The sequence below is a fragment of the Otolemur garnettii genome, unplaced genomic scaffold (assembly GCF_000181295.1).
Source record: "Otolemur garnettii isolate 467f Iridium unplaced genomic scaffold, OtoGar3 scaffold00037, whole genome shotgun sequence".
Lineage (NCBI taxonomy): Eukaryota > Metazoa > Chordata > Mammalia > Primates > Galagidae > Otolemur > Otolemur garnettii.
Genome location: NW_003852432.1, coordinates 5,307,643 through 5,320,237, shown reverse-complemented (window position 1 = coordinate 5,320,237; position 12,595 = coordinate 5,307,643).

Below are 12,595 nucleotides of genomic sequence, written 5' to 3'. Positions count from 1 at the left end.
CTGATACAAAACTGACATAGATTTATGCTTCTGGTATTACAAAAGACTAGAAACTCTAAGGAACCAGCCAGCTTCACAGCAACTGTACCCTAACAGAAAACACTCTTTGGGCAGTACCTGTGGTTCAAAGGAGTAGGGCGCTGGCCTGAACCCACCACTAACCAAAAACTAATAGCAGAGGTCTTTAATGAACTCTATTCCCCCCCCCCAAATAAACATATTAACAACAAATAGGGGTTACTATGGAGCTAAGTACAGTCACACCTACAGCAACCAAGTGCTTGGGCTTGGAAAACAGGATAGCAGCACCTAGAAGCTTGGGTCAGGGTAGTCCAGGGTATTCAAGAGCCAGGCTGTAAAGGCAGGAGTTGGATCAAAACGGTAAGGACCCAATATAGGAAGGAGTCTGTCTACCTATAGAAGCTGGAAGCCAGAAAGGGAGAATAAGAGAGATCATCCCAAGGTGAGATTTCTATGACAATAGCAGGGACAAGATTGGAATAGTTGTCAGGTGGCAAAGCTCTTTTGGGGGCTTCTTCTCTGAGCAAAAATCCTTATGGAAGAAAAAAAATCACCCATTGTCAGTGGAGTTTTTTGGCTATTAGGTGACAAATTTTTAAAAATGGAAACATCAGAAATAAAAATATACAAAATGGTTAAACTCAATAAATAAGCTGTATAGGACTAGAGAGAGTTGAAGAGAGAATTAATGAACTGAAGGACAAATAAAATTGTAAGTAGAAGTATGCAAAGACAGGAGGATATGAAAAATATGAGCAACAAAGAGCCAGAAAGAAAAGAAAAAGAAAGCCTACTATGTTTTTGCTACGCATATATTCTGTTGTGAGTGAAGAATGGCTTTGTACTATGAAAACAAAAAATATACAAATGGAGCTATATGTGGCCTATGCAGCCTAAAAGAAAAGGCCCCTGAATCCCTTTTCACAAAAAATTTGCTAGCCCCTGCTCTAACATATGTCAAAATGGAGTCCCAGAAGGAAATAATAAAAAGATGGAAGAGAAGAAACTAATAAAAAGATATAGATCCTTAGGTCCATGAAGCAAAACACAAATATATACATAACAGAGTAAATAAAAATAATTCCTAACCATATTCATTATAATAAAATTACAGAATATCAAAGACAAAGAGAAGATCTTGAATGTAAAGTGTCATGTTGATACCAGAATTTCGCTCTTCAGTGGGTCGTTGGTCTTGGGGATTCAAAGAATGAACCCATGGACCACAGATCAGTGGTAAGATAGGCCTTTTATTAGAAGTTAGAAAGGAATACAAAAGAAGTAGAAAGCACCAAGCTTCTACTGAAGAACTGAAGACCTCACAGCGGAGTATCCACGTGGGCTCTTTTATCTAGGGGTCTTAAGTCTAGAGGACTACACATGGCTGGCAGTTGGTAGATGGAAAAACATCTTTTCAAAGTTAATGAGGGCATTAACAAATGAATGAATGTAGTTCCTCCTTCACTAGGGAGACGTTATCAGGTCCTTTATAAACTTTGTCCATGAGAAGGGATTAGAGTGTGTGCCCCTCCTACCCAAGGTGGAACCACCCAAAAAACCATCACAGGCTGCTTTATTCATGATCTTATCAGAGATCAGAGGGTGTGTCTGGAAAAAGGCAGTCTGCTTGTGCCTAGAAATGGCACTCTGACCTCTGAGCTCACCTGGGCCTAGAGAATGGGAGGCTCCTTGTCTATCCCTGAGTGGTGGAATACTGTATCAATATCATCTACTGTTTTGAGTCATATTAATTTGATGACACTAATACAAACGAAAAAAAATAAAATGACCGTAAATTTTTAATCAGAAAAATAAAGACTGAAGCAACAATAGGCTAATTGAAAGAAGATAACTATCAACCTAGAATAGTATACCCCGCAAAATTACCTTTTAAGAAAGAAAACAGAAGTATTTACAAATAAATTACCAAATTACCACCAAGATTTCTTCTCTAAAGAAATTTTTAAAGGCTACACATGAAGAAGGAAGAAGATCCTAAGAGAAGTCTCATGTGCAAAAAAGAAAGGTGAACACACAACCTCATAAACATATGAATAAATCCAAACAATATTGTCAATACAAAAATAATAGAAAATTGAAATATTAGACAATAATATGTAATTGAGAAGGAAAAGACCAGACTAAACTATTAATAAAATTAGGGAATATATTAAGTTAAATATGCCTACTTAAATCTCGAGTATGAACAATAAAAAAAATAAAGTTTGAAAATTCCAGAACAATAAAGAAAGAAAAAAGGTGGAATGAGAATTAAATAATAATTCAATTTTTAAAAATATTTATCTTTTTATTTCAAATTAATATGAGGGTACAAATTTGTAAGTTATATTGTTCTCACTTCTGAGGTAAAGTTCAAGTTGTAGAAGAACACTTCACCCAGGAAGCATGGTGAATACCCTCACATTGTACACATTAGGTGAAATCTCACCAATTGCCCTTCCGCCTCGCACCAAGCACCCTCCTTCCTCCATACTTTCTTCTCCCTCCTCTCTGCCCCCTTGCTAGACTACATTTGCGTTTTATCATTTATGTGTGTGCATAATTGCTTATATATTGGTTTTGTATTAGTATTGAGTACAGTGGATTTTTTTTTCCATTCTTGAGATATTTTACTAAAAAAAATGTTTCAGCTCTCTCCAGGTAAACATAAAAGATGTAAGGTCTCTTGTATTATGGCTGAATAGTATTCCAGGGCATACGTGTCCCTCAGTTTGTTAATCCATTCATGGGTTGATGTGCATTTGGGTTGCTTTCACAACTTGGCAATTATGAGTTGGGCTTCATTCACATTCCCGCGCAAATGTGTTTGCGGTACAGTGATTTTTGTTCTTCTGAGTAAATACCTAGTAATAGAATTACAGGATCAAATGGAAAGTTGACTTTTAGTTCTTTAAAGATTTTCCATATTTCTTTCCATAAAGGTTATATTAGTTTGCAATCCCACAAGCATAGAAGTTTTCCTTTCACTCCACAATCCATGACAGAATCTGCAGTTTAGGGACTTTGTGATGTGGACTAATCTTACTGGAGTTAGCTTATATCTAAGAGTGGTTTTGATTTGCATTTCTCTGATGATTAAAGACAATGAGGATTTTTACATGTGTTTGTTGGCCATTTATCTATCGTTTCAGAGAAGTTTCCAAGTCTTTAGCTATCTTGTAAATGGGGTTGTTTGCTCTTTTCTTGTTGATTAATTTGAGTTCTCTATAGATTCTAGTTATTAGGCCTTTCTCAAATTTGTAACATGCAAAAATCTTCTCCCATTCCAAAGGCTGTTTGTTTGGTATGGTTGTTGTACCCTTAGCAGTACAGAAGCTTTTTATCTTGATTAAATCCCATGTATTTATTTTTGGAGCTACTGCAATTGCCAGGGGTGGGAGGTGGGGGGTGGGTCTTCCTCATAAAGTATTTTCCCAGGCCAATGTTTTTAAGCACTTTCCCCAAATTTATTCCAGAATATTTATTGTTTTGTGTCCTAAATATAAAATCTTTTATCCAGCAAGAATCAATGTTTTTCAAAGGTGAGAGGTGTGGGTCCAGTTTCAGACTTCTACATGTAGCTAACCTGTTGTCCCAGAACCATTTATTAAATAGGAAATCTTTTTCTCAATGCATGTTTTTGTTAGGTTTATCAAAAATCAAATGGTGATATGCAGCTGGGTTTATCTCTAGATTATCTATTCTATTCCATAGATCTGTCTCTGGTTTTGTGCCAATACCATGCTGTTTTGATCACTACAGACTTTTAGCATAACCTGAAGACTGGTAATGTGATGCCTCCAGATTTGTTTTTATTTCTTAGGATTTCATTGACTATTAGGACTTTTCTCTGGTTCCATATAAAAATGAAGTATTTTTTCAATTTTGTCAAAGCATGACATTGTTGCTTTGATGGGGATTTCACTAAATCTGTATATTTCTTCCCAGCCATCAGTATGGTGTATTCTTCTATTTGCTACGTCTTCAGCTATTTCTTTTCTCAGAGTTTTATAGTTTATAGAGATCTTTCATGTGCTTTGTTAGATATATTCACAGGTATTTCATTTTCTTTGGAGCAGTGTAAAGGGCGTAATCTTTGATTTTATTCTCATCTTGACTGTTCTAGCATATATGAAGGTGACTGATTTGTGGGCATTGATTTTGTATACCAAAGCCCTACTATATTCCTTGATCACATCTAAGAGCTTTGTAGTTGATTCCCTTGGGTTTTCCAGGTATAAGATCATGTCATCCACAAAGAGCAAGAGTTTGACCTCCTCTGTCCCCATCTGAATACCTTTGATGTCCTTCTCTTGCTTGATTGAAATGACTAGGACTTACAACACTATGCTGAATAGCAGTGGTGACAGTGGGCATCCTTGTCTAGCTCCAGATCTGAGCAGAAATTCTTTCAGTTTAACTCTATTCAATATGATGTTGGCCATGAGTTTGTTGTAGATGGCATCTATTAGTTTAAGAAATGTCCCACCTCCACCTATTTTCTTAAGTGTTCTTATCAAGAAAGAATGCTGAATATTGTCAAAAGCCTTTTCTGCATCAATTGAAAGAATTACATTGTCTTTGTTTTCGATTTATGTGGTGAATCACATTTAAAAATTTATGTATATTAAACTAACCTTACATCCTTGGAATAAAACCCACTTGACCATGATATACAACTTTTTTAATGTGTTGTTGTATTCTGCTTGCTAAGATCTTACTGAATATTTTTGCATCAATATTCATCAATGATATTGGTCTATAGTTTTCTTTTTTGTGTTGGGTCTTTTACTGGTTTTGAAATCAGGGTGATATCTGCTTCATAGAACATGTTGGGAGAGGAGTCCTTCCATCTCTATATTTTGTAATAAATTATGCTATATAGATACTAGTTCCTCTGTGAAGTTTTGTTAGAATTCTGGTGTGATACCATCTGATGCAGGGTTTTTCTTTTGGAAAGTTTTGTATGTAGTTAATGCTATTTCAGTGCTTGATATAGGTCTATTCAAAATTTCTAATTCTTTCTGGTTGAGTTTAGAAAGGTAGCATGCTTCCGAGTATTGGTCTATTTCCTCTAGATTTTCTTATTTCTGGTCATAGAGGTTTTTATAATAATAATTGAAGATCTTTTGTATTTCTGTGATATCTGTTATTTCTCCTTTACATTACTGATTGAAGTTATAGGTCTTACTTTTCTATTTCTGGTTAGTCTGGCCAAGGGTTTATCAATTTTATTAATCTTTTCAAAGAATCAACATTGTGTTTCACTGATCTTCCAAATGATTCTTTTGTTTAATTATGCTTTAATTTTATACATTGATTTTCATCTGCTGGGTTTAGAGTTGGATTATTCTTCCTTTTCCAGTTAGTTGAGATGGTCCATTAGGTTGTTGACTTGCTCTCTTTCTGTTTTCCTGATGAAGGCATCTAATGGCATAAATTTCTGTCTTAGGACTGCCTTTGCAGTATCTATAGGTTTCGATAATTTGTGGCTTCATTATCATTTTGTTCAAGAAATCTTTGATTTCCTTCTTAATCTCATCTTAATCTCATTCTTTTGATAAAGTTATTTAGTTTCCATGACTTTATTTGGGTATGAATATTTCTGTTACCGCTGAGTTCAACTTTTATTTCATGATGGTCCAAGAAGATACAAAGAATAATTTCTATTCTTTTGACTTTGTTGAGGTTAGACTTGTGTCCTAAGGTATGATCAGTTTTGGAGAATGACCTATAGGCTGATAAGCAGAATGTCTATTCAGTTTTGTTAGGATGAAATGTTCTACAGATGTCTGTTAAGCCATTCATTCTAGGGTCATGTTCAAGACTATTATAAAATTTCTTTGTTTAGTTCTACTTGGAGGATCTGTCCAGGCTGTTAAAGTGGTATTAAAGTTTCTAACTATATTTGTAGGAACTAATTATTATAGTGTAAGAAGATATACTGTTCAGATCATTTAAGGTTTTTTTAAATAAATCGAAGAGATTTCAGTTAGGCAGAAATGTTAATTTTTGAAATCTCTTCATGTTGTGTGCTTCCATCAACAAGCAGGTAGTGTCCATCCTTGTCTTTCCTTATTTTTGTTGGTTTAAATCCAGTTGTATCTGCAAAAAAGATTGCAACCACTTATTTCTTCTGATTTCCATTTGTCTGGATGATTGTTTTCCATTCCTTTATCCTGAGTCTTGTTTTATCCTTTGAGGTTATGGGTGTTTCTTAGAGACAACAGATATTGGCCTCAGCTTTTATATCCAGTCAACCAAGCTGTACCTCTTTAGAGAAAAATTCAAGCCATTCACATTTATTGAGAGAATTGATAGGTATGGTGGAGTTTGGTCATGTCATTTTTCAGAGGTCCAAAACTTATTTTTATCCCTTTCACCATTGTGGAAGCTAGGCTTTGTGCCTTAATTTCTGGATGTGCTTACTTATTGGTGGACCATAGTGCTAGTCATTATGAAGAATGAATCTGAGTACTCCTTATAGAGTGAGTCTAGTCATGACAAATACCTCAACATTTGGATGTCAGTAAAATATTTGATTTCTGCGTCACAAATGAAATTCAGTTTAGCAGGATCCTGGATGGAAAATTGCTATATTTAAGAAGGTTAAAGACCAATGACCATCCTATTCTGGCTTGAAAAGTTTCAGCTGAAAGATCTGCAGTCATCCTGGTATTTTTTCCCTTTGTAAGTAAGATTTCTTACACCTGGTTCAGTGGCCCACACAACACTCTGGCCTCTGCCCAAGATAGTTTTTCTGGCAACCAGACAGGAATAAGGGTGAGATGTGGGCTCAGGATTGCAGAGAGAGAGAGTATTTGTTCACTTCTGTGCCAGGCAGGATAGGTCTGGGCTCAGCGGTCCTTTGTTTTCTGCTCCCTTGGAGAAGCCCTTTGAGGACCTCCTGGTTGGGGGAGTGGTCTTATGTCCCCTAGGCAACAGGTGCCTTCGACTAGTCACTCCATACCTGATCTTTGTTATCTTTGTTCATCTTTCTTGGCCTTGCAACTTGTCTCAGCTTATGTGCCCATTTTTCACCCTGTGCTCAACTCCCACCTTCAGCTTCTCTGAGTTCACATCAGTCCAACTTCTCTCCCTATGGACAGGAGCCTCTGTGAAACCTGCTTCTAGTTGGCCATCTTGACTCCTACCACATAACTCTGAATTCAATTTTTTAGAAGTTCAAGAAACTTCTTTAGGTTCTCACTCCCAAAAAAAAGTTCTCATTTCAATTACTTTCTCTCATAATAGAGCTTAATGGGCTGATTAGAAAGAATATATCATAAAGAAGCTCTAACTTCTAACAACATATCTATCTGCCAACTTTGGAGAGTCTGAAGTAATGCTTTTGTATCTATCTGGTGGGTCAACCTCTACTCAGAGTGGCCAAGTGGGCATCTTCCAAAAATAGCAACAACAAGAAAAGAAATTTAGACCAGGCCAAGTGACTCACTCCTGTGATTCCAGCACTCTGGGAGGCCAAGATGAGTGCATTGCCTGAGCTCACAGGTTTGAGACCAGACCGAGAAAGAGCAAGACCCATCTCTAAAATAAAAATAGCCAGTCATTGTGGTAGGCACCTGTAGTCTGTAGTCTCAGCTACTTGGGATGTTAAGACAACAGAATCGCTTTAGACCAAGAGTTTGAGGTTGCTGTGAGCTATGATGCCACAGCATTCTACCAAGGGTGACAAAGTGAGACTCTGTCTCAAAAAAAAAAAAAAAAAAAGGCTCAGCACCTGTGGCTCAAGTGGCTAAGGCACCAGCCACATACACCTAAGGTGGCGGGTTTGAATCCAGCCCAGGCCTACCAAATAACAATGACAGCTGCAACCAAAGATAGCCAGGTGTTGTGGTGGGTGCCTGTGGTCCCAACTACTTGGGAGGCTGAGGCAGGAGACTCACTTGAGCCCAGGAGTTGGAGGTTGCTGTGAGCTGAGATGCCACGGCACTCTACCCAGGGTGACAGCTTGAGGCTCTGTCTCAAAAAAAAAGAAAACAAAAGAAAAAAACTAAAATAGACACTACACCTCCTTTGTACTATTTTTTATTAATTCTCTATAGATTTTGGGTATAAGAATTAGATATGTATTTTGCAAAAATTATCTTTCAGTCTATAATTTGAATTTTTATTTTTCCACTTGTATACTCTGAAGAGCAGAAATTCTTGAATTTCTTGATGCTGTTATCTCTTGAGCAGAAATGCGAGAACTATGGGGAACTACTTCCCACCAGCAATGAAAACCATCCATCAGCCAGTTCTAAGGAGCCTCAGGGAGTCAGCATTTTGTGATTATTCTCATAGCCATCCACTAAAAGAACCCTTTAACAACATCAATTCTATTTCTCTCCTACAGCCAGCAAGAACTATGCTTGCTCATCTATCTCTGAAACTTTTTCAGGCTCCATCTGACACTACCTAGTGGGAATAAGGCTCCACTAATGGCCTATAATTTTTAAATGCACTCCCAGAGTAGACCCCTAAAGGGGAAACTGTGCCTATAGCCAACCAAAGTGGAAAGAGAACAAACACTCCAATACCCCCCAAGGCAACAGAGTAGATCTCACCCTAGCCCTAAGACAATAAATTTCATAACTGTAATATGAGTAAACTATATACAACAGTGTAATTATATATGGGTGTGTATATATATATAACATAACCAAGTAAGGTTTACTTTTGGAGTCATCCTTAATTTTTCCCTTTCTCAGATCTATTATCCAGTCACTTACTAACCATGTCAACCTGAAAACTTAGTTTCCGTCTACTTTTGTCCATCACCCTGTCACATTTTGACAATACTACTATAATATCCTCTTAGCTTGTCACTTTAATTTCATTCTTGAACACCCTCCCTCCCTCCAAAAATCCATTATTCTCATAGCAGCCAAAGAAATATTTTTTGTAAATCATATTATACCCTTTTCATACTTAAAAACCTCTAGAATGCTTTCTAGAATAAAATCTAAACTATTCAATATGGTTATTCATTCACTTACTTGTTAATATCATCTCTTACTAAAGTAATACTTTCACAGGAAGTAGAATCCTTTCTACCTCATCAATGTTGCTCCTACACATCCAGAAATAAGCCTGACAATTTAGTACATCCTCCAAAAAAAAAAAAAATCTTGACTTAAATATGTAAATAAATAATAAAGGAAGTAAAGATCAACATTATAAAATCTGTTAACATAATTCACTATATTAACTGAGCAAAAGGGAAAAATATCGATTACACATGCCAAAATCAATACATATTCCTGACTTTTTTTAAATTATGAGCTAAAAATGAAACTCCCTTTCCTGATAAAGGATATATACTTATGACATCTAATTTAAATAAGCACTAGACACACTCTCATTAAGGCTAGGAACAAAAGGAAGATACCTGTTACCATTGCTATTAAACATTAAGGGAAAGAAATGAAGTATAAATACTTGAAATATAGTGACAAAATTTTACATTCATATGAGTACTTTTCAACTTAGGATAATAAAATTGACAGAAACATCCCCCATGAAAGGAAATATTCAAAAATTAGAAAATGTAATGTATTGGTCCACCTTCTCCAGCCATTCTACCTCCACTTTCAAAGCAAAAATAAAAGTCCTTGGATATACTACAAAGCTATAGTAACCAAAACAACACAATACTGGCAAATAAACACATAGACCAGTGGAAAAGATTAGAACCCAGATATAAATTCATGCATTTTTGACAAAAACACTAAGAACATACATGGGGGAAAGGACAGTCTCTTCAATAAATGCTGCTCAGAAAACTGAGCATCCATATGCAGAATAAAAATATATCCCTTTCTCTCATCACATAAAAATTCAAATCAAAATGTATTAAGGACTGGGTGGCGCCTGTGGCTCAGAGGAGTAGAGCACTAGCCCCATATGATGGAGATGGTGGGTTCAAATCCAGTCCCAGCCAACAACTGAGAAAAAAAAAAATGTATTAAGGACTTAAATGTAAGACCCAAAACTATGAAACTACTACAAGAAAACATTGAGAATGTTTCATGACCTTGCTCTGGGCAAAGATATTTTGTATAAGACCCCAAAAGTACAGTCAACAAAAAATAAAAATAGACAAATGGGATTATAGCAAGCTAAAAAGCTTCACACAGCAAAAGAAATGCTCAACAGAGTGAAAAGACAACCTAAGGGGGAAAATATTTGAAAACTATCCACCTGACAAGGAATTAATAATCATGATATATAAGGAACTCAACACAATAACAAAAAAAAATCCAAAGAAGAAAATGGGTAAGTGATCAGAATAGACATTTCTCAAAAGAAGTCATGCAAATAGCCAACTGGTATACAAAAAAAAGTTCAGTAACACTAATTATCAGGGAAATGCAACTCAAAACTACAATGAGATATCATCTCATCCTAGTTAAAATGGCTACTTACAGAATTTACAGGAATTAGGAAAATTTCAAATAAAGCAGCTTTGAGGTGCAGGAGGAAGTTAGATCACAGTTTGATTCTGGTCAGTCTAAGTTTGAGATGCCCATGAGTTGATAGTTGATAGTTTGTCAACTTCTTAAAAGTTGACATGGAAATAGAAATTGGAGAGGAAAAAGTCTATAGATGGTATTATTCATTACCAATAATTACCAATATTATTTTTTTATTTTTCATTTTTTTGAGACAGAGTCTTACTCTGAGTGTGGTGGGATCACAGCCCACAGCAACCTAAACCTTTTAGGCTTTAGCAATCCTCTTGCCTCAGCCTCCCAAATAACTTGGACTACAGACATGTGCCACTATATTCGGCTAATTTTTCTGTTTTTAGAAGAGCCAGGTTCTTGCTCTTGCTCAGGCAGGTCTTGAACTCCTGAGCTCAAGCAAAATTTAAAGCCATGAGACATGAAATCAATGTAATCACAAGTCACAGATAGAAGCCACATGCATAGTATAAAGTGGTTCCTTTGGTAGGGACAAGATAAATCAACACCCCTCCATTTTCCTTATCAATGCAACTACCCCATTTCCTAATTACTGTGGTTTCTAATGCTTATATTTATCTCACTAATAGTTTAGTAAGCTAAATATCCTGGATTTCTTCCCTCCACGCAACATATCTCCTTATAAATAAAATAGCACTGATTATACTTCTCCATAACCTGTTTCTGTGTATGGTAGGACCTAAGGTCATAGGCGGTCCTTAATCAATGATATAAATAAGTCACCTAAATAATTACATAAGTTTTCAAGCTGCTGTTTTTAAAGAGAGTGGCTAGCAATTATCTTTGTGATAATTAGCAGTAATGAGCATCTGTTCAACCTAAAAATAAGAAATTTTAAGATTTCTAATTCATAAAAGCATGGAGATCATAAACCAGAAAGAACCTCATTGTCATCCAATATAGCAATTCTCAGCTTTGGTTTCCCAAAGTGGGCTTTCAGGAGAGTCAACTCTAGAGCCAGACTGCCTGGGTTTGGATCCTAACTTAGCAACTACCCCTTGGCATAGGCAATCTGCTACAGCTGTGGGCGGCCCTACATATTCATGCTGGGTATGATAAAAGTGCAAGATCATTCCCACTGTTTACACAGGCCATATCTCAGGGTTGTGTTAGCAACCAGAAATGACAAAGTTTGAGATTACATTTCCCCCCAAGCAAACCGAGTAGGCTTTCTTTGGTTAACTATAAAAGTGGTGGAATTTCCAGGTAGACTCACCTGTGTTGCCCAGGCTTGGGCAGATGGGACACTGGCATAAACCTGAAGCACTAGCTACTTCTTTTGCCATGAGACCTTTGTCTGACCTCACATCCAAGAACCAGTGACAAACTAAATTACTAGCTTGCAAATAGGATAAAACTCCAAATCCCTCACAGTTCTCAGTACTCACTAGCAGTGTGACTGAGAGAGACAGTGGTTTCTTAACATCTCAAAGTCTCATTTTCCTCACTTGTGATATGGAATAGTAGTCTCAAAATCAAAGCTTCTTGTGAGAGTTAATTATAAAATATTTAGCCAACAGTGACTGGCATACAGTGAGCACTTAATAAATGTTTGCTAACTACTAATGAACTATTTCTAAAATTTCCAAAAGCCTAATAACCATATATTAATAACTCCTTAGAAGGATTGCACAATTACTTAACTCAGTATGAAAGAAGTACTTTCAAAATAAAGCATATTAGCAAATAAATTATTTAATCCTCAGAGGTAGATAATATCATTATGCTCATTTTACAGATAAAGAAATTAACCCAGGGGTTAAATAATGTGTCCCAGATCACAGAGCTAGTAAGCAATAGAGCCGGGATCTAAACCCAGGCAGTCTGGATCCAGAACCCATGTTCTTAACCACGGCACTGCGCTGCCTCTCAGTGTAGGAGTCCATTGGGAGTTGAAAGGGGTTGGGAAGAGAACCCAGGATCAGGAAATAGTCCAAGAACTGGACTGTTCTTCCTTAAGATAAGCAGAGACCCAAGAATGCCTTGTGTAGGATAGTGGTGGATCCAGAATTTAAATGACAATTTTTCCATCAGACACATTATCAGAGAATATCTTTTAAGTGAGAAACATAACTGTGATTTAA